This window comes from Paroedura picta, chromosome 1 (genome assembly GCF_049243985.1).
Source record: "Paroedura picta isolate Pp20150507F chromosome 1, Ppicta_v3.0, whole genome shotgun sequence".
NCBI lineage: Eukaryota > Metazoa > Chordata > Lepidosauria > Squamata > Gekkonidae > Paroedura > Paroedura picta.
Genome location: NC_135369.1, coordinates 189,359,717 through 189,382,619, shown reverse-complemented (window position 1 = coordinate 189,382,619; position 22,903 = coordinate 189,359,717).

Below are 22,903 nucleotides of genomic sequence, written 5' to 3'. Positions count from 1 at the left end.
AACGAACCCTTCACTGGGTACTTATCCGTACGAAAAACCCTATTGATTTACCTGTTTTTACAAGGAAGTAAATGTGAAAAAAATATTTCTACATCCCATGGCCTTTCCCAACCATTTAAATTTTTCTCTTACAGGTCTAACACTTCCGAAAAACCAATACAACGCCCACCCGGAACAATATATAAAGCTAAACGAACCGTTCACTGGGTACTTATCCGTACGAAAAACCCTATTGATTTACCTGTTTTTACAAGGAAGTATATGTGAAAAAAATATTTCTACATCCCATGGCCTTTCCCAACCATTTAAATTTTTCTCTTACAGGTCTAACACTTCTGAAAAACCAAAACAACGCCCACCCGGAACAATATATAAAGCTAAACGAACCGTTCACTGGGCACTTATCCGTAAGAAAAACCCTATTGATTTACCTGTATTACAAGGAAATAAAATGTGAAAAAAATATTTCTACATCCCATGGCCTTTCCCAACCATTTAAATTTTTCTCTTACAGGTCTAACACTTCCGAAAAACCAAAACAACGCCCACCCGGAACGATATATAAAGCTAAACGAACGGTTCACTGGGTACTTATCCGTACGAAAATCCCTATTGATTTTCCTGTTTTTACAAGGAAGTAAAATGTGAAAAAAATATTTCTACATCCCATGGCCTTTCCCAACCATTTAAATTTTTCTCTTACAGGTCTAACACTTCCGAAAAAACAATACAACGCCCACCCGGAACAATATATAAAGCTAAACGAACGGTTCACTGGGTACTTATCCGTACGAAAAACCCTATTGATTTACCTGTTTTTACAAGGAAGTAAATGTGAAAAAAATATTTCTACATCCCATGGCCTTTCCCAACCATTTAAATTTTTTTCTTACAGGTCTAACGCTTCCGAAAAACCAATACAACGCCCACCCGGAACAATATATAAAGCTAAACGAACCGTTCACTGGGTACTTATCCGTACGAAAAACCCTATTGATTTACCTGTTTTTACAAGGAAGTAAATGTGAAAAAAATATTTCTACATCCCATGGCCTTTCCCAACCATTTAAATTTTTCTCTTACAGGTCTAACACTTCCGAAAAACCAATACAACGCCAACCCGGAACAATATATAAAGCTAAACGAACCGTTCACTGGGTACTTATCCGTACGAAAAACCCTATTGATTTACCTGTTTTTACAAGGAAGTATATGTGAAAAAAATATTTCAACATCCCATGGCCTTTCCCAACCATTTAAATTTTTCTCTTACAGGTCTAACACTTCCGAAAAAGCAAAACAACGCCCACCCGGAACAATATATAAAGCTAAACGAACCGTTCACTGGGCACTTATCCGTACGAAAAACCCTATTGATTTACCTGTTTTTACAAGGAAATAAAATGTGAAAAAAATATTTCTACATCCCATGGCCTTTCCCAACCATTTAAATTTTTCTCTTACAGGTCTAACACTTCCGAAAAACCAAAACAAGGCACAACCGGAACAATATATAAAGCTAAACGAACGGTTCACTGGGTACTTATCCGTACGAAAATCCCTATTGATTTTCCTCTTTTTACAAGGAAGTAAAATGTGAAAAAAATATTTCTACATCCCATGGCCTTTCCCAACCATTTAAATTTTTCTCTTACAGGTCTAACACTTCCGAAAAAACAATACAACGCCCACCCGGAACAATATATAAAGCTAAACCAACGGTTCACTGGGTACTTATCTGTACGAAAAACCCTATTGATTTACCTGTTTTTACAAGGAAGTAAATGTGAAAAAAATATTTCTACATCCCATGGCCTTTCCCAACCATTTAAATTTTTCTCTTACAGGTCTAACTCTTCTGAAAAACCAATACAACGCCCACCCGGAAGAATATATAAAGATAAACGAACCGTTCACTGGGTACTTATCCGTATGAAAATCCCTATCGATTTTCCTGTTTTTACAAGGAAGTAAAATGTGAAAAAAATATTTCTACATTCCATGGCCTTTCCCAACCATTTAAATTTTTCTCTTACAGGTCTAACACTTCCGAAAAACCAAAACAACGCCCACCCGGAACAATATATAAAGCTGAACGAACGGTTCACTGGGTACTTATCCGTACGAAAATCCCTATTGATTTTCCTGTTTTTACAAGGAAATAAAATGTGAAAAAAATATTTCTACATCCCATGGCCTTTCCCAACCATTTAAATTTTTTTCTTACAGGTCTAACGCTTCCGAAAAACCAATACAACGCCCACCCGGAACAATATATAAAGCTAAACGAACCGTTCACTAGGTACATATCCGTACGAAAATCCCTATTGATTTTCCAGTTTTTATTAGGAAGTAAAATGTGAAAAAAATATTTCTACATCCCATGGCCTTTCCCAACCACTTAAATTTTTCTCTTACAGGTCTAACACTTCCAAAAAACCAATACAACGCCCACCCGGAACAATATATAAAGCTAAACGAACCGTTCACTGGGTAATTATCCGTACGAAAATCCCTATTGATTTACCTGTTTTTAAAAGGAAATAAAATGTGAAAAAAATATTTCTACATCCCATGGCCTTTCCCAACCATTTAAATTTTTCTCTTATAGGTCTACCACTTCCGAAAAACCAAAACAACGCCCACCCGGAACAATATATAAAGCTAAACGAACCGTTCACTGGGCACTTATCCGTAAGAAAAACCCTATTGATTTACCTGTATTACAAGGAAATAAAATGTGAAAAAAATATTTCTACATCCCATGGCCTTTCCCAACCATTTAAATTTTTCTCTTACAGGTCTAACACTTCCGAAAAACCAAAACAACGCCCACCCGGAACAATATATAAAGCTAAACGAACGGTTCACTGGGTACTTATCCGTACGAAAATCCCTATTGATTTTCCTGTTTTTACAAGGAAGTAAAATGTGAAAAAAATATTTCTACATCCCATGGCCTTTCCCAACCATTTAAATTTTTCTCTTACAGGTCTAACACTTCCGAAAAACCAAAACAACGCCCACCCGGAAAAATATATAAAGCTAAACGAACGGTTCACTGGGTACCTATCCGTACGAAAATCCCTATTGATTTTCCTGTTTTTATAAGGAAGTAAAATGTGAAAAAAATATTTCTACATCCCATGGCCTTTCCCAACCACTTACATTTTTCTCTTACAGGTCTAACACTTCCAAAAAACCAATACAACGCCCACCCGGAACAATATATAAAGCTAAACGAACCGTTCACTGGGTAATTATCCGTACGAAAATACCTATTGATTTACCTGTTTTTAAAAGGAAATAAAATGTGAAAAAAATATTTCTACATCCCATGGCCTTTCCCAACCATTTAAATTTTTCTCTTACAGGTCTAACACTTCCAAAAAAACCAATACAACGCCCACCCGGAACAATATATAAAGCTAAACGAACCGTTCACTGGGTAATTATCCGTACGAAAATCACTATTGATTTACCTGTTTTTAAAAGGAAATAAAATGTGAAAAAAATATTTCTACATCCCATGGCCTTTCCCAACCATTTAAATTTTTCTCTTAAAGGTCTAACACTTCTGAAAAACCAATACAACGCACACCCGGAACAATATATAAAGCTAAACGAACCGTTCACTGGGTACTTATCCGTACGAAAAACCCTATTGATTTACCTGTTTTTACAAGGAAGTAAATGTGAAAAAAATATTTCTACATCCCATGGCCTTTCCCAACCATTTAAATTTTTCTCTTACAGGTCTAACACTTCCAAAAAACCAATACAACGCCCACCCGGAACAATATATAAAGCTAAACGAACCGTTCACTGGGTACTTATCCGTACGAAAATCCCTATTGATTTACCTCTTTTTACAAGGAAGTAAATGTGAAAAAAATATTTCTACATCCCATGGCCTTTCCCAACCATTTAAATTTTTCTCTTACAGGTCTAACACTTCTGAAAAACCAATACAACGCCCACCAGGAACAATATATAAAGCTAAACGAACCGTTCACTGGGTACTTATCAGTACGAAAAACCCTATTGATTTACCTGTTTTTACAAGGAAGTAAATGTGAAAAAAATATTTCTACATCCCATGGCCTTTCCCAACCATTTAAATTTTTCTCTTACAGGTCTAACACTTCCGAAAAACCAATACAACGCCCACCCGGAACAATATATAAAGCTAAACGAACCGTTCACTGGGTACTTATCCGTACGAAAAACCCTATTGATTTACCTGTTTTTACAAGGACGTATATGTGAAAAAAATATTTCTACATCCCATGGCCTTTCCCAACCATTTAAATTTTTCTCTTATAGGTCTAACACTTCCGAAAAACCAAAACAACGCCCACCCGGAACAATATATAAAGCTAAACGAACCGTTCACTGGGCACTTATCCGTAAGAAAAACCCTATTGATTTACCTGTATTACAAGGAAATAAAATGTGAAAAAAATATTTCTACATCCCATGGCCTTTCCCAACCATTTAAATTTTTCTCTTACAGGTCTAACACTTCCGAAAAACCAAAACAACGCCCACCCGGAACAATATATAAAGCTAAACGAACGGTTCACTGGGTACTTATCCGTACGAAAATCCCTATTGATTTTCCTGTTTTTACAAGGAAGTAAAATGTGAAAAAAATATTTCTACATCCCATGGCCTTTCCCAACCATTTAAATTTTTCTCTTACAGGTCTAACACTTCCGAAAAAACAATACAACGCCCACCCGGAACAATATATAAAGCTAAACGAACGGTTCACTGGGTACTTATCCGTATGAAAAACCCTATTGATTTACCTGTTTTTACAAGGAAGTAAATGTGAAAAAAATATTTCTACATCCCATGGCCTTTCCCAACCATTTAAATTTTTTTCTTACAGGTCTAACGCTTCCGAAAAACAAATACAACGCCCACCCGGAACAATATATAAAGCTAAACGAACCGTTCACTGGGTACTTATCCGTACGAAAAACCCTATTGATTTACCTGTTTTTACAAGGAAGTAAATGTGAAAAAAATATTTCTACATCCCATGGCCTTTCCCAACCATTTAAATTTTTCTCTTACAGGTCTAACACTTCCGAAAAACCAATACAACGCCAACCCGGAACAATATATAAAGCTAAACGAACCGTACACTGGGTACTTATCCGTACGAAAAACCCTATTGATTTACCTGTTTTTACAAGGAAGTAAATGTGAAAAAAATATTTCTACATCCCATGGCCTTTCCCAACCATTTAAATTTTTTTCTTACAGGTCTAACGCTTCCGAAAAACAAATACAACGCCCACCCGGAACAATATATAAAGCTAAACGAACCGTTCACTGGGTACTTATCCGTACGAAAAACCCTATTGATTTACCTGTTTTTACAAGGAAGTAAATGTGAAAAAAATATTTCTACATCCCATGGCCTTTCCCAACCATTTAAATTTTTCTCTTACAGGTCTAACACTTCCGAAAAACCAATACAACGCCAACCCGGAACAATATATAAAGCTAAACGAACCGTTCACTGGGTACTTATCCGTACGAAAAACCCTATTGATTTACCTGTTTTTACAAGGAAGTATATGTGAAAAAAATATTTCAACATCCCATGGCCTTTCCCAACCATTTAAATTTTTCTCTTACAGGTCTAACACTTCCGAAGAAGCAAAACAACGCCCACCCGGAACAATATATAAAGCTAAACGAACCGTTCACTGGGCACTTATCCGTACGAAAAACCCTATTGATTTACCTGTTTTTACAAGGAAATAAAATGTGAAAAAAATATTTCTACATCCCATGGCCTTTCCCAACCATTTAAATTTTTCTCTTACAGGTCTAACACTTCCGAAAAACCAAAACAAGGCACACCCGGAACAATATATAAAGCTAAACGAACGGTTCACTGGGTACTTATCCGTACGAAAATCCCTATTGATTTTCCTGTTTTTACAAGGAAGTAAAATGTGAAAAAAATATTTCTACATCCCATGGCCTTTCCCAACCATTTAAATTTTTCTCTTACAGGTCTAACACTTCCGAAAAAACAATACAACGCCCACCCGGAACAATATATAAAGCTAAACCAACGGTTCACTGGGTACTTATCCGTACGAAAAACCCTATTGATTTACCTGTTTTTACAAGGAAGTAAATGTGAAAAAAATATTTCTACATCCCATGGCCTTTCCCAACCATTTAAATTTTTCTCTTACAGGTCTAACACTTCTGAAAAACCAATACAACGCCCACCCGGAAGAATATATAAAGATAAACGAACCGTTCCCTGGGTACTTATCCGTACGAAAAACCCTATCGATTTACCTGTTTTTACAAGGAAGTAAATGTGAAAAAAATATTTCTACATCCCATGGCCTTTCCCAACCATTTAAATTTTTCTCTTACAGGTCTAACACTTCTGAAAAACCAAAACAACGCCCACCCGGCACAATATATAAAGCTAAACGAACCGTTCACTGTGTACATATCCGTACGAAAATCCCTATTGATTTTCCTGTTTTTATAAGGAAGTAAAATGTGAAAAAATTATTTCTACATCCCATGGCCTTTCCCAACCATTTAAATTTTTCTCTTACATGTCTAACACTTCCAAAAAACCAATACAACGCCCATCCGGAACAATATATAAAGCTAAGCGAACCGTTCACTGGGTAATTATCCGTACGAAAACCCCTATTGATTTACCTGTTTTTAAAAGGAAATAAAATGTGAAAAAAATATTTCTACATCCCATGGCCTTTCCCAACCATTTAAATTTTTCTCTTACAGGTCTAACACTTCTGAAAAACCAATACAACGCCCACCCGGAACAATATATAAAGCTAAACGAACCGTTCACTGGGTAATTATCCGTACGAAAAACCCTATTGATTTACCTGTTTTTACAAGGAAGTAAATGTGAAAAAAATATTTCTACATCCCATGGCCTTTCCCAACCATTGAAATTTTTCTCTTATAGGTCTAACACTTCCAAAAAACCAATACAACGCCCACCCGGAACAATATATAAAGCTAAACGAACCGTTCACTGGGTACTTATCCGTACGAAAATCCCTATTGATTTACCTGTTTTTAAAAGGAAATAAAATGTGAAAATAATATTTCTACATCCCATGGCCTTTCCCAACCATTTAAATTTTTCTTTTACAGGTCTTACACTTCTGAAAAACCAATACAACGCCCACCCGGAACAATATATAAAGCTAAACGAACCGTTCACTGGGTACTTATCCGTACGAAAAACCCTATTGATTTACCTGTTTTTACAAGGAAGTAAATGTGAAAAAAATATTTCTACATCCCATGGCCTTTCCCAACCATTTAAATTTTTCTCTTACAAGTCTAACACTTCTGAAAAACCAATAAAACGCTCACCCGGAACAATATATAAAGCTAAACGAACGGTTCACTGGGCACTTATCCGTACGAAAATCCCTATTGATTTTCCTGTTTTTACAAGGAAATAAAATGTGAAAAAATATTTCTACATCCCATGGCCTTTCCCAACCATTTAAATTTTTCTCTTACAGGTCTAACACTTCTGAAAAACCAATACAACGCCCACCCGGAACAATATATAAAGCTAAACGAACCGTTCACTGGGTACTTATCCGTACGAAAAACCCTATTGATTTACCTGTTTTTACAAGGAAGTAAATGTGAAAAAAATATTTCTACATCCCATGGCCTTTCCCAACCATTTAAATTTTTCTCTTACAGGTCTAACACTTCCAAAACACAATTCAACACCCACCCGGAACAATATATAAAGCTAAACGAACCGTTCACTGGGTACTTATCCGTACGAAAATCCCTATTGATTTACCTGTTTTTAAAAGGAAATAAAATGTGAAAAAAATATTTCTACATCCCATGGCCTTTCCCAACCATTTAAATTTTTCTCTTACAGGTCTAACACTTCTGAAAAACCAATACAACGCCCACCCGGAACAATATATAAAGCTAAACGAACCGTTCACTGGGTACTTATCCGTACGAAAAACCCTATTGATTTACCTGTTTTTACAAGGAAGTAAATGTGAAAAAAATATTTCTACATCCCATGGCCTTTCCCAACCATTTAAAATTTTCTCTTACAGGTCTAACACTTCAGAAAAACCAATACAACGCCCACCCGGAAGAATATATAAAGATAAACGAACCGTTCACTGGGTACTTATCCGTATGAAAATCCCTATCGATATTCCTGTTTTTACAAGGAAGTAAAATGTGAAAAAAATATTTCTACATCCCATGGCCTTTCCCAACCATTTAAATTTTTCTCTTACAGGTCTAACACTTCCGAAAAAACAATACAACGCCCACCCGGAACAATGTATAAAGTTAAACAAACCGTTCACTGGGCACTTATCCGTACGAAAAACCCTATTGATTTACCTGTTTTTACAAGGAAATAAAATGTGAAAAAAATATTTCTACATCCCATGGCCTTTCCCAACCATTTAAATTTTTTCTTACAGGTCTAACGCTTCCGAAAAACGTATACAACGCCCAACCGGAACAATATATAAAGCTAAACGAACCGTTCACTGGGTACATATCCGTACGAAAATCCCTATTGATTTTCCTGTTTTTATAAGGAAGTAAAATGTGAAAAAAATATTTCTACATCCCATGGCCTTTCCCAACCATTTAAATTTTTCTCTTACAGGTCTAACACTTCCAAAAAACCAATACAACGCCCACCCGGAACAATATATAAAGCTAAACGAACCGTTCCCTGGGTACTTATCCGTACGAAAATCCCTATTGATTTACCTGTTTTTAAAAGGAAATAAAATGTGAAAAAAATATTTCTACATCCCATGGCCTTTCCCAACCATTTAAATTTTTCTCTTACAGGTCTAACACTTCTGAAAAACCAATACAACGCCCACCCGGAACAATATATAAAGCTAAATGAACCGTTCACTGGGTACTTATCCGTACGAAAAACCCTATTGATTTACCTGTTTTTACAAGGAAGTAAATGTGAAAAAAATATTTCTACATCCCATGGCCTTTCCCAACCATTTAAATTTTTCTCTTACAGGTCTAACACTTCCAAAACACAATTCAACACCCACCCGGAACAATATATAAAGCTAAACGAACCGTTCACTGGGTACTTATCCGTACGAAAATCCCTATTGATTTACCTGTTTTTAAAAGGAAATAAAATGTGAAAAAAATATTTCTACATCCCATGGCCTTTCCCAACCATTTAAATTTTTCTCTTACAGGTCTAACACTTCTGAAAAACCAATACAACGCCCACCCGGAACAATATATAAAGCTAAACGAACCGTTCACTGGGTACTTATCCATACTAAAAACCCTATTGATTTACCTGTTTTTACAAGGAAGTAAATGTGAAAAAAATATTTCTACATCCCATGGCCTTTCCCAACCATTTAAATTTTTCTCTTACGGGTCTAACACTTCCGAAAAACCAATACAACGCCCACCCGGAACAATATATAAAGCTAAACGAACCGTTCACTGGGTACTTATCCGTACGAAAATCCCTATTGATTTACCTGTTTTTAAAAGGAAATAAAATGTGAAAAAAATATTTCTACATCCCATGGCCTTTCCCAACCATTTAAATTTTTCTTTTACAGGTCTTACACTTCTGAAAAACCAATACAACGCCCACCCGGAACAATATATAAAGCTAAACGAACCGTTCACTGGGTACTTATCCGTACGAAAAACCCTATTGATTTACCTGTTTTTACAAGGAAGTAAATGTGAAAAAAATATTTCTACATCCCATGGCCTTTCCCAACCATTTAAATTTTTCTCTTACAAGTCTAACACTTCTGAAAAACCAATAAAACGCTCACCCGGAACAATATATAAAGCTAAACGAACCGTTCACTGGGTACTTATCCGTACGAAAAACCCTATTGATTTACCTGTTTTTACAAGGAAGTATATGTGAAAAAAATATTTCTACATCCCATGGCCTTTCCCAACCATATAAATTTTTCTCTTACAGGTCTAACACTTCCGAAAAACCAAAACAACGCCCACCCGGAACAATATATAAAGATAAACGAACCGTTCACTGGGCACTTATCCGTACGAAAAACCCTATTGATTTACCTGTTTTCACAAGGAAATAAAATGTGAAAAAAATATTTCTACATCCCATGGCCTTTCCCAACCATTTAAATTTTTCTCTTACAGGTCGAACGCTTACGAAAAACCAATACAACGCCCACCCGGAACAATATATAAAGCTAAACGAACCGTTCACTGGGTACATATCCGTACGAAAATCCCTATCGATTTTCCTGTTTTTATAAGGAAATAAAATGTGAAAAAAATATTTCTACATCCCATGGCCTTTCCCAACCATTTAAATTTTTCTCTTACAGGTCTAACACTTCCGAAAAACCAAAACAACGCCCACCCGGAACAATATATAAAGCTAAGCGAACGGTTCACTGGGTACTTATCCGTACGAAAATCCCTATTGATTTTCCTGTTTTTACAAGGAAATAAAATGTGAAAAAATATTTCTACATCCCATGGCCTTTCCCAACCATTTAAATTTTTCTCTTACAGGTCTAACACTTCCGAAAAACCAATACAACGCCCACCCGGAAGAATATATAAAGATAAACGAACCGTTCACTGGGTACTTATCCGTACGAAAATCCCTATGGATTTTTCTGTTTTTACAAGGAAGTAAAATGTGAAAAAAATATTTCTACATGCCATGGCCTTTCCCAACCATTTAAATTTTTCTCTTACAGGTCTAACACTTCCGAAAAACCAAAACAACGCCCACCCGGAACAACATATAATGCTAAACGAACGGTTCACTGGGTACTTATCCGTACGAAAATCCCTATTGATTTACCTGTTTTTAAAAGGAAATAAAATGTGAAAAAAATATTTCTACATCCCATGGCCTTTCCCAACCATTTAAATTTTTCTTTTACAGGTCTAACACTTCTGAAAAACCAATACAACGCCCACCCGGAACAATATATAAAGCTAAACGAACCGTTCACTGGGTACTTATCCGTACGAAAAACCCTATTGATTTACCTGTTTTTACAAGGAAGTAAATGTGAAAAAAATATTTCTACATCCCATGGCCTTTCCCAACCATTTAAATTTTTCTCTTACAGGTCTAACACTTCCGAAAAACCAATACAACGCCCACCCGGAACAATATATAAAGCTAAACGAACCGTTCACTGGGTACTTATCCGTACGAAAAACCCTATTGATTTACCTGTTTTTACAAGGAAGTATATGTGAAAAAAATATTTCTACATCCCATGGCCTTTCCCAACCATTTAAATTTTTCTCTTACAGGTCTAACACTTCCGAAAAACCAAAACAACGCCCACCCGGAACAATATATAAAGCTAAACGAACCGTTCACTGGGCACTTATCCGTACGAAAAACCCTATTGATTTACCTGTTTTTACAAGGAAATAAAATGTGAAAAAAATATTTCTACATCCCATGGCCTTTCCCAACCATTTAAATTTTTCTCTTACAGGTCTAACACTTCCGAAAAACCAAAACAACGCCCACCCGGAACAATATATAAAGCTAAACGAACGGTTCACTGGGTACTTATCCGTACGAAAATCCCTATGGATTTTCCTGTTTTTACAAGGAAGTAAAATGTGAAAAAAATATTTCTACATCCCATGGCCTTTCCCAACCATTTAAATTTTTCTCTTACAGGTCTAACACTTCCGAAAAAACAATACAACGCCCACCCGGAACAATGTATAAAGCTAAACAAACCGTTCACTGGGCACTTATCCGTACGAAAATCCCTATTGATTTTCCTGTTTTTACAAGGAAATAAAATGTGAAAAAATATTTCTACATCCCATGGCCTTTCCCAACCATTTAAATTTTTCTCTTACAGGTCTAACACTTCCGAAAAACCAATACAACGCCCACCCGGAAGAATATATAAAGATGAACGAACCGTTCACTGGGTACTTATCCGTATGAAAATCCCTATCGATTTTCCTGTTTTTACAAGGAAGTAAAATGTGAAAAAAATATTTCTACATCCCATGGCCTTTCCCAACCATTTAAATTTTTCTCTTACAGGTCTAACACTTCCGAAAAAACAATACAACGCCCACCCGGAACAATGTATAAAGCTAAACAAACCGTTCACTGGGCACTTATCCGTACGAAAAACCCTATTGATTTACCTGTTTTTACAAGGAAATAAAATGTGAAAAAAATATTTCTACATCTCATGGCCTTTCCCAACCATTTAAATTTTTCTCTTACAGGTCTAACACTTCTGAAAAACCAATACAACGCCCACCCGGAAGAATATATAAAGCTAAACGAACCGTTCACTGGGTACTTATCCGTATGAAAATCCCTATCGATTTTCCTGTTTTTACAAGGAAGTAAAATGTGAAAAAAATATTTCTACATTCCATGGCCTTTCCCAACCATTTAAATTTTTCTCTTACAGGTCTAACACTTCCGAAAAACCAAAACAATGCCCACCCGGAACAATATATAAAGCTGAACGAACGGTTCACTGGGTACTTATCCTTACGAAAATCCCTATTGATTTTCCTGTTTTTACAAGGAAGTAAAATGTGAAAAAAATATTTCTACATCCCATGGCCTTTCCCAACCATTTAATTTTTTCTCTTACAGGTCTAACACTTCCGAAAAAACAATACAACGCCCACCCGGAACAATATATAAAGCTAAACGAACGGTTCACTGGGTACTTATCCGTACGAAAAACCCTATTGATTTACCTGTTTTTACAAGGAAGTAAATGTGAAAAAAATATTTCTACATCCCATGGCCTTTCCCAACCATTTAAATTTTTTTCTTACAGGTCTAACGCTTCCGAAAAACCAATACAACGCCCACCCGGAACAATATATAAAGCTAAACGAACAGTTCACTGGGTACATATCCGTACGAAAATCCCTATTGATTTTCCAGTTTTTATTAGGAAGTAAAATGTGAAAAAAATATTTCTACATCCCATGGCCTTTCCCAACCACTTAAATTTTTCTCTTACAGGTCTAACACTTCCGAAAAACCAAAACAACGCCCACCCGGAACAATATATAAAGCTAAACGAACCGTTCACTGGGTAATTATCCGTACGAAAATCCCTATTGATTTACCTGTTTTTAAAAGGAAATAAAATGTGAAAAAAATATTTCTACATCCCATGGCCTTTCCCAACCATTTAAATTTTTCTCTTAAAGGTCTAACACTTCTGAAAAACCAATACAACGCCCACCCGGAACAATATATAAAGCTAAACGAACCGTTCACTGGGTACTTATCCGTACGAAAAACCCTATTGATTTACCTGTTTTTACAAGGAAGTAAATGTGAAAAAAATATTTCTACATCCCATGGCCTTTCCCAACCATTTAAATTTTTCTCTTACAGGTCTAACACTTCCAAAAAAACAATACAACGCCCACCCGGAACAATATATAAAGCTAAACGAACCGTTCACTGGGTACTTATCCGTACGAAAATCCCTATTGATTTACCTCTTTTTACAAGGAAGTAAATGTGAAAAAAATATTTCTACATCCCATGGCCTTTCCCAACCATTTAAATTTTTCTCTTACAGGTCTAACACTTCTGAAAAACCAATACAACGCCCACCAGGAACAATATATAAAGCTAAACGAACCGTTCACTGGGTACTTATCCGTACGAAAAACCCTATTGATTTACCTGTTTTTACAAGGAAGTAAATGTGAAAAAAATATTTCTACATCCCATGGCCTTTCCCAACCATTTAAATTTTTCTCTTACAGGTCTAACACTTCCGAAAAACCAATACAACGCCCACCCGGAACAATATATAAAGCTAAACGAACCGTTCACTGGGTACTTATCCGTACGAAAAACCCTATTGATTTACCTGTTTTTACAAGGAAGTATATGTGAAAAAAATATTTCTACATCCCATGGCCTTTCCCAACCATTTAAATTTTTCTCTTACAGGTCTAACACTTCCGAAAAACCAAAACAACGCCCACTCGGAACAATATATAAAGCTAAACGAACCGTTCACTGGGCACTTATCCGTAAGAAAAACCCTATTGATTTACCTGTATTACAAGGAAATAAAATGTGAAAAAAATATTTCTACATCCCATGGCCTTTCCCAACCATTTAAATTTTTCTCTTACAGGTCTAACACTTCCGAAAAACCAAAACAACGCCCACCCGGAACAATATATAAAGCTAAACGAACGGTTCACTGGGTACTTATCCGTACGAAAATCCCTATTGATTTTCCTGTTTTTACAAGGAAGTAAAATGTGAAAAAAATATTTCTACATCCCATGTCCTTTCCCAACCATTTAAATTTTTCTCTTACAGGTCTAACACTTCAGAAAAAACAATACAACGCCCACCCGGAACAATATATAAAGCTAAACTAACGGTTCACTGGGTACTTATCCGTACGAAAAACCCTATTGATTTACCTGTTTTTACAAGGAAGTAAATGTGAAAAAAATATTTCTACATCCCATGGCCTTTCCCAACCATTTAAATTTTTTTCTTACAGGTCTAACGCTTCTGAAAAACAAATACAACGCCCACCCGGAACAATATATAAAGCTAAACGAACCGTTCACTGGGTACTTATCCGTACGAAAAACCCTATTGATTTACCTGTTTTTACAAGGAAGTAAATGTGAAAAAAATATTTCTACATCCCATGGCCTTTCCCAACCATTTAAATTTTTCTCTTACAGGTCTAACACTTCCGAAAAACCAATACAACGCCCACCCGGAACAATATATAAAGCTAAACGAACCGTTCACTGGGTACTTATCCGTACGAAAAACCCTATTGATTTACCTGTTTTTACAAGGAAGTATATGTGAAAAAAATATTTCAACATCCCATGGCCTTTCCCAACCATTTAAATTTTTCTCTTACAGGTCTAACACTTCTGAAAAACCAAAACAAGGCACACCCGGAACAATATATAAAGCTAAACGAACGGTTCACTGGGTACTTATCCGTACGAAAATCCCTATTGATTTTCCTGTTTTTACAAGGAAGTAAAATGTGAAAAAAATATTTCTACATCCCATGGCCTTTCCCAACCATTTAAATTTTTCTCTTACAGGTCTAACACTTCCGAAAAAACAATACAACGCCCACCCGGAACAATATATAAAGCTAAACGAACGGTTCACTGGGTACTTATCCGTACGAAAAACCCTATTGATTTACCTGTTTTTACAAGGAAGTAAATGTGAAAAAAATATTTCTACATCCCATGGCCTTTCCCAACCATTTAAATTTTTCTCTTACAGGTCTAACACTTCTGAAAAACCAATACAACGCCCACCCGGAAGAATATATAAAGATAAACGAACCGTTCACTGGGTACTTATCCGTATGAAAATCCCTATCGATTTTCCTGTTTTTACAAGGAAGTAAAATGTGAAAAAAATATTTCTACATTCCATGGCCTTTCCCAACCATTTAAATTTTTCTCTTACAGGTCTAACACTTCCGAAAAACCAAAACAACGCCCACCCAGAACAATATATAAAGCTGAACGAACGGTTCACTGGGTACTTATCCGTACGAAAATCCCTATTGATTTTCCTGTTTTTACAAGGAAGTAAAATGTGAAAAAAATATTTCTACATCCCATGGCCTTTCCCAACCATTTAATTTTTTCTCTTACAGGTCTAACACTTCCGAAAAAACAATACAACGCCCACCCGGAACAATATATAAAGCTAAACGAACGGTTCACTGGGTACTTATCCGTACGAAAAACCCTATTGATTTACCTGTTTTTACAAGGAAGTAAATGTGAAAAAAATATTTCTACATCCCATGGCCTTTCCCAACCATTTAAATTTTTTTCTTACAGGTCTAACGCTTCTGAAAAACCAATACAACGCCCACCCGGAACAATATATAAAGCTAAACGAACCGTTCACTAGGTACATATCCGTACGAAAATCCCTATTGATTTTCCAGTTTTTATTAGGAAGTAAAATGTGAAAAAAATATTTCTACATCCCATGGCCTTTCCCAACCACTTAAATTTTTCTCTTACAGGTCTAACACTTCCAAAAAACCAATACAACGCCCACCCGGAACAATATATAAAGCTAAACGAACCGGTCACTGGGTAATTATCCGTACGAAAATCCCTATTGATTTACCTGTTTTTAAAAGGAAATAAAATGTGAAAAAAATATTTCTACATCCCATGGCCTTTCCCAACCATTTAAATTTTTCTCTTACAGGTCTAACACTTCCAAAAAACCAATACAACGCCCACCCGGAACAATATATAAAGCTAAAGGAACCGTTCACTGGGTACTTATCCGTACGAAAATCCCTATTGATTTACCTGTTTTTACAAGGAAGTAAATGTGAAAAAAATATTTCTACATCCCATGGCCTTTCCCAACCATTTAAATTTTTCTTTTACAGGTCTTACACTTCTGAAAAACCAATACAACGCCCACCCGGAACAATATATAAAGCTAAACGAACCGTTCACTGGGTACTTATCCGTACGAAAAACCCTATTGATTTACCTGTTTTTACAAGGAAGTAAATGTGAAAAAAATATTTCTACATCCCATGGCCTTTCCCAACCATTTAAATTTTTCTCTTACAAGTCTAACACTTCTGAAAAACCAATAAAACGCTCACCCGGAACAATATATAAAGCTAAACGAACCGTTCACTGGGTACTTATCCGTACGAAAAACCCTATTGATTTACCTGTTTTTACAAGGAAGTATATGTGAAAAAAATATTTCTACATCCCATGGCCTTTCCCAACCATATAAATTTTTCTCTTACAGGTCTAACACTTCCGAAAAACCAAAACAACGCCCACCCGGAACAATATATAAAGATAAACGAACCGTTCACTGGGCACTTATCCGTACGAAAAACCCTATTGATTTACCTGTTTTCACAAGGAAATAAAATGTGAAAAAAATATTTCTACATCCCATGGCCTTTCCCAACCATTTAAATTTTTCTCTTACAGGTCGAACGCTTACGAAAAACCAATACAACGCCCACCCGGAACAATATATAAAGCTAAACGAACCGTTCACTGGGTACATATCCGTACGAAAATCCCTATCGATTTTCCTGTTTTTATAAGGAAATAAAATGTGAAAAAAATATTTCTACATCCCATGGCCTTTCCCAACCATTTAAATTTTTCTCTTACAGGTCTAACACTTCCGAAAAACCAAAACAACGCCCACCCGGAACAATATATAAAGCTAAGCGAACGGTTCACTGGGTACTTATCCGTACGAAAATCCCTATTGATTTTCCTGTTTTTACAAGGAAATAAAATGTGAAAAAATATTTCTACATCCCATGGCCTTTCCCAACCATTTAAATTTTTCTCTTACAGGTCTAACACTTCCGAAAAACCAATACAACGCCCACCCGGAAGAATATATAAAGATAAACGAACCGTTCACTGGGTACTTATCCGTACGAAAATCCCTATGGATTTTTCTGTTTTTACAAGGAAGTAAAATGTGAAAAAAATATTTCTACATGCCATGGCCTTTCCCAACCATTTAAATTTTTCTCTTACAGGTCTAACACTTCCGAAAAACCAAAACAACGCCCACCCGGAACAATATATAATGCTAAACGAACGGTTCACTGGGTACTTATCCGTACGAAAATCCCTATTGATTTACCTGTTTTTAAAAGGAAATAAAATGTGAAAAAAATATTTCTACATCCCATGGCCTTTCCCAACCATTTAAATTTTTCTTTTACAGGTCTAACACTTCTGAAAAACCAATACAACGCCCACCCGGAACAATATATAAAGCTAAACGAACCGTTCACTGGGTACTTATCCGTACGAAAAACCCTATTGATTTACCTGTTTTTACAAGGAAGTAAATGTGAAAAAAATATTTCTACATCCCATGGCCTTTCCCAACCATTTAAATTTTTCTCTTACAGGTCTAACACTTCCGAAAAACCAATACAACGCCCACCCGGAACAATATATAAAGCTAAACGAACCGTTCACTGGGTACTTATCCGTACGAAAAACCCTATTGATTTACCTGTTTTTACAAGGAAGTATATGTGAAAAAAATATTTCTACATCCCATGGCCTTTCCCAACCATTTAAATTTTTCTCTTACAGGTCTAACACTTCCGAAAAACCAAAACAACGCCCACCCGGAACAATATATAAAGCTAAACGAACCGTTCACTGGGCACTTATCCGTACGAAAAACCCTATTGATTTACCTGTTTTTACAAGGAAATAAAATGTGAAAAAAATATTTCTACATCCCATGGCCTTTCCCAACCATTTAAATTTTTCTCTTACAGGTCTAACACTTCCGAAAAACCAAAACAACGCCCACCCGGAACAATATATAAAGCTAAACGAACGGTTCACTGGGTACTTATCCGTACGAAAATCCCTATGGATTTTCCTGTTTTTACAAGGAAGTAAAATGTGAAAAAAATATTTCTACATCCCATGGCCTTTCCCAACCATTTAAATTTTTCTCTTACAGGTCTAACACTTCCGAAAAAACAATACAACGCCCACCCGGAACAATGTATAAAGCTAAACAAACCGTTCACTGGGCACTTATCCGTACGAAAATCCCTATTGATTTTCCTGTTTTTACAAGGAAATAAAATGTGAAAAAATATTTCTACATCCCATGGCCTTTCCCAACCATTTAAATTTTTCTCTTACAGGTCTAACACTTCCGAAAAACCAATACAACGCCCACCCGGAAGAATATATAAAGATGAACGAACCGTTCACTGGGTACTTATCCGTATGAAAATCCCTATCGATTTTCCTGTTTTTACAAGGAAGTAAAATGTGAAAAAAATATTTCTACATCCCATGGCCTTTCCCAACCATTTAAATTTTTCTCTTACAGGTCTAACACTTCCGAAAAAACAATACAACGCCCACCCGGAACAATGTATAAAGCTAAACAAACCGTTCACTGGGCACTTATCCGTACGAAAAACCCTATTGATTTACCTGTTTTTACAAGGAAATAAAATGTGAAAAAAATATTTCTACATCTCATGGCCTTTCCCAACCATTTAAATTTTTCTCTTACAGGTCTAACACTTCTGAAAAACCAATACAACGCCCACCCGGAAGAATATATAAAGCTAAACGAACCGTTCACTGGGTACTTATCCGTATGAAAATCCCTATCGATTTTCCTGTTTTTACAAGGAAGTAAAATGTGAAAAAAATATTTCTACATTCCATGGCCTTTCCCAACCATTTAAATTTTTCTCTTACAGGTCTAACACTTCCGAAAAACCAAAACAATGCCCACCCGGAACAATATATAAAGCTGAACGAACGGTTCACTGGGTACTTATCCTTACGAAAATCCCTATTGATTTTCCTGTTTTTACAAGGAAGTAAAATGTGAAAAAAATATTTCTACATCCCATGGCCTTTCCCAACCATTTAATTTTTTCTCTTACAGGTCTAACACTTCCGAAAAAACAATACAACGCCCACCCGGAACAATATATAAAGCTAAACGAACGGTTCACTGGGTACTTATCCGTACGAAAAACCCTATTGATTTACCTGTTTTTACAAGGAAGTAAATGTGAAAAAAATATTTCTACATCCCATGGCCTTTCCCAACCATTTAAATTTTTTTCTTACAGGTCTAACGCTTCCGAAAAACCAATACAACGCCCACCCGGAACAATATATAAAGCTAAACGAACAGTTCACTGGGTACATATCCGTACGAAAATCCCTATTGATTTTCCAGTTTTTATTAGGAAGTAAAATGTGAAAAAAATATTTCTACATCCCATGGCCTTTCCCAACCACTTAAATTTTTCTCTTACAGGTCTAACACTTCCGAAAAACCAAAACAACGCCCACCCGGAACAATATATAAAGCTAAACGAACCGTTCACTGGGTAATTATCCGTACGAAAATCCCTATTGATTTACCTGTTTTTAAAAGGAAATAAAATGTGAAAAAAATATTTCTACATCCCATGGCCTTTCCCAACCATTTAAATTTTTCTCTTAAAGGTCTAACACTTCTGAAAAACCAATACAACGCCCACCCGGAACAATATATAAAGCTAAACGAACCGTTCACTGGGTACTTATCCGTACGAAAAACCCTATTGATTTACCTGTTTTTACAAGGAAGTAAATGTGAAAAAAATATTTCTACATCCCATGGCCTTTCCCAACCATTTAAATTTTTCTCTTACAGGTCTAACACTTCCAAAAAAACAATACAACGCCCACCCGGAACAATATATAAAGCTAAACGAACCGTTCACTGGGTACTTATCCGTACGAAAATCCCTATTGATTTACCTCTTTTTACAAGGAAGTAAATGTGAAAAAAATATTTCTACATCCCATGGCCTTTCCCAACCATTTAAATTTTTCTCTTACAGGTCTAACACTTCTGAAAAACCAATACAACGCCCACCAGGAACAATATATAAAGCTAAACGAACCGTTCACTGGGTACTTATCCGTACGAAAAACCCTATTGATTTACCTGTTTTTACAAGGAAGTAAATGTGAAAAAAATATTTCTACATCCCATGGCCTTTCCCAACCATTTAAATTTTTCTCTTACAGGTCTAACACTTCCGAAAAACCAATACAACGCCCACCCGGAACAATATATAAAGCTAAACGAACCGTTCACTGGGTACTTATCCGTACGAAAAACCCTATTGATTTACCTGTTTTTACAAGGAAGTATATGTGAAAAAAATATTTCTACATCCCATGGCCTTTCCCAACCATTTAAATTTTTCTCTTACAGGTCTAACACTTCCGAAAAACCAAAACAACGCCCACTCGGAACAATATATAAAGCTAAACGAACCGTTCACTGGGCACTTATCCGTAAGAAAAACCCTATTGATTTACCTGTATTACAAGGAAATAAAATGTGAAAAAAATATTTCTACATCCCATGGCCTTTCCCAACCATTTAAATTTTTCTCTTACAGGTCTAACACTTCCGAAAAACCAAAACAACGCCCACCCGGAACAATATATAAAGCTAAACGAACGGTTCACTGGGTACTTATCCGTACGAAAATCCCTATTGATTTTCCTGTTTTTACAAGGAAGTAAAATGTGAAAAAAATATTTCTACATCCCATGTCCTTTCCCAACCATTTAAATTTTTCTCTTACAGGTCTAACACTTCAGAAAAAACAATACAACGCCCACCCGGAACAATATATAAAGCTAAACTAACGGTTCACTGGGTACTTATCCGTACGAAAAACCCTATTGATTTACCTGTTTTTACAAGGAAGTAAATGTGAAAAAAATATTTCTACATCCCATGGCCTTTCCCAACCATTTAAATTTTTTTCTTACAGGTCTAACGCTTCTGAAAAACAAATACAACGCCCACCCGGAACAATATATAAAGCTAAACGAACCGTTCACTGGGTACTTATCCGTACGAAAAACCCTATTGATTTACCTGTTTTTACAAGGAAGTAAATGTGAAAAAAATATTTCTACATCCCATGGCCTTTCCCAACCATTTAAATTTTTCTCTTACAGGTCTAACACTTCCGAAAAACCAATACAACGCCCACCCGGAACAATATATAAAGCTAAACGAACCGTTCACTGGGTACTTATCCGTACGAAAAACCCTATTGATTTACCTGTTTTTACAAGGAAGTATATGTGAAAAAAATATTTCAACATCCCATGGCCTTTCCCAACCATTTAAATTTTTCTCTTACAGGTCTAACACTTCTGAAAAACCAAAACAAGGCACACCCGGAACAATATATAAAGCTAAACGAACGGTTCACTGGGTACTTATCCGTACGAAAATCCCTATTGATTTTCCTGTTTTTACAAGGAAGTAAAATGTGAAAAAAATATTTCTACATCCCATGGCCTTTCCCAACCATTTAAATTTTTCTCTTACAGGTCTAACACTTCCGAAAAAACAATACAACGCCCACCCGGAACAATATATAAAGCTAAACGAACGGTTCACTGGGTACTTATCCGTACGAAAAACCCTATTGATTTACCTGTTTTTACAAGGAAGTAAATGTGAAAAAAATATTTCTACATCCCATGGCCTTTCCCAACCATTTAAATTTTTCTCTTACAGGTCTAACACTTCTGAAAAACCAATACAACGCCCACCCGGAAGAATATATAAAGATAAACGAACCGTTCACTGGGTACTTATCCGTATGAAAATCCCTATCGATTTTCCTGTTTTTACAAGGAAGTAAAATGTGAAAAAAATATTTCTACATTCCATGGCCTTTCCCAACCATTTAAATTTTTCTCTTACAGGTCTAACACTTCCGAAAAACCAAAACAACGCCCACCCAGAACAATATATAAAGCTGAACGAACGGTTCACTGGGTACTTATCCGTACGAAAATCCCTATTGATTTTCCTGTTTTTACAAGGAAGTAAAATGTGAAAAAAATATTTCTACATCCCATGGCCTTTCCCAACCATTTAATTTTTTCTCTTACAGGTCTAACACTTCCGAAAAAACAATACAACGCCCACCCGGAACAATATATAAAGCTAAACGAACGGTTCACTGGGTACTTATCCGTACGAAAAACCCTATTGATTTACCTGTTTTTACAAGGAAGTAAATGTGAAAAAAATATTTCTACATCCCATGGCCTTTCCCAACCATTTAAATTTTTTTCTTACAGGTCTAACGCTTCTGAAAAACCAATACAACGCCCACCCGGAACAATATATAAAGCTAAACGAACCGTTCACTAGGTACATATCCGTACGAAAATCCCTATTGAT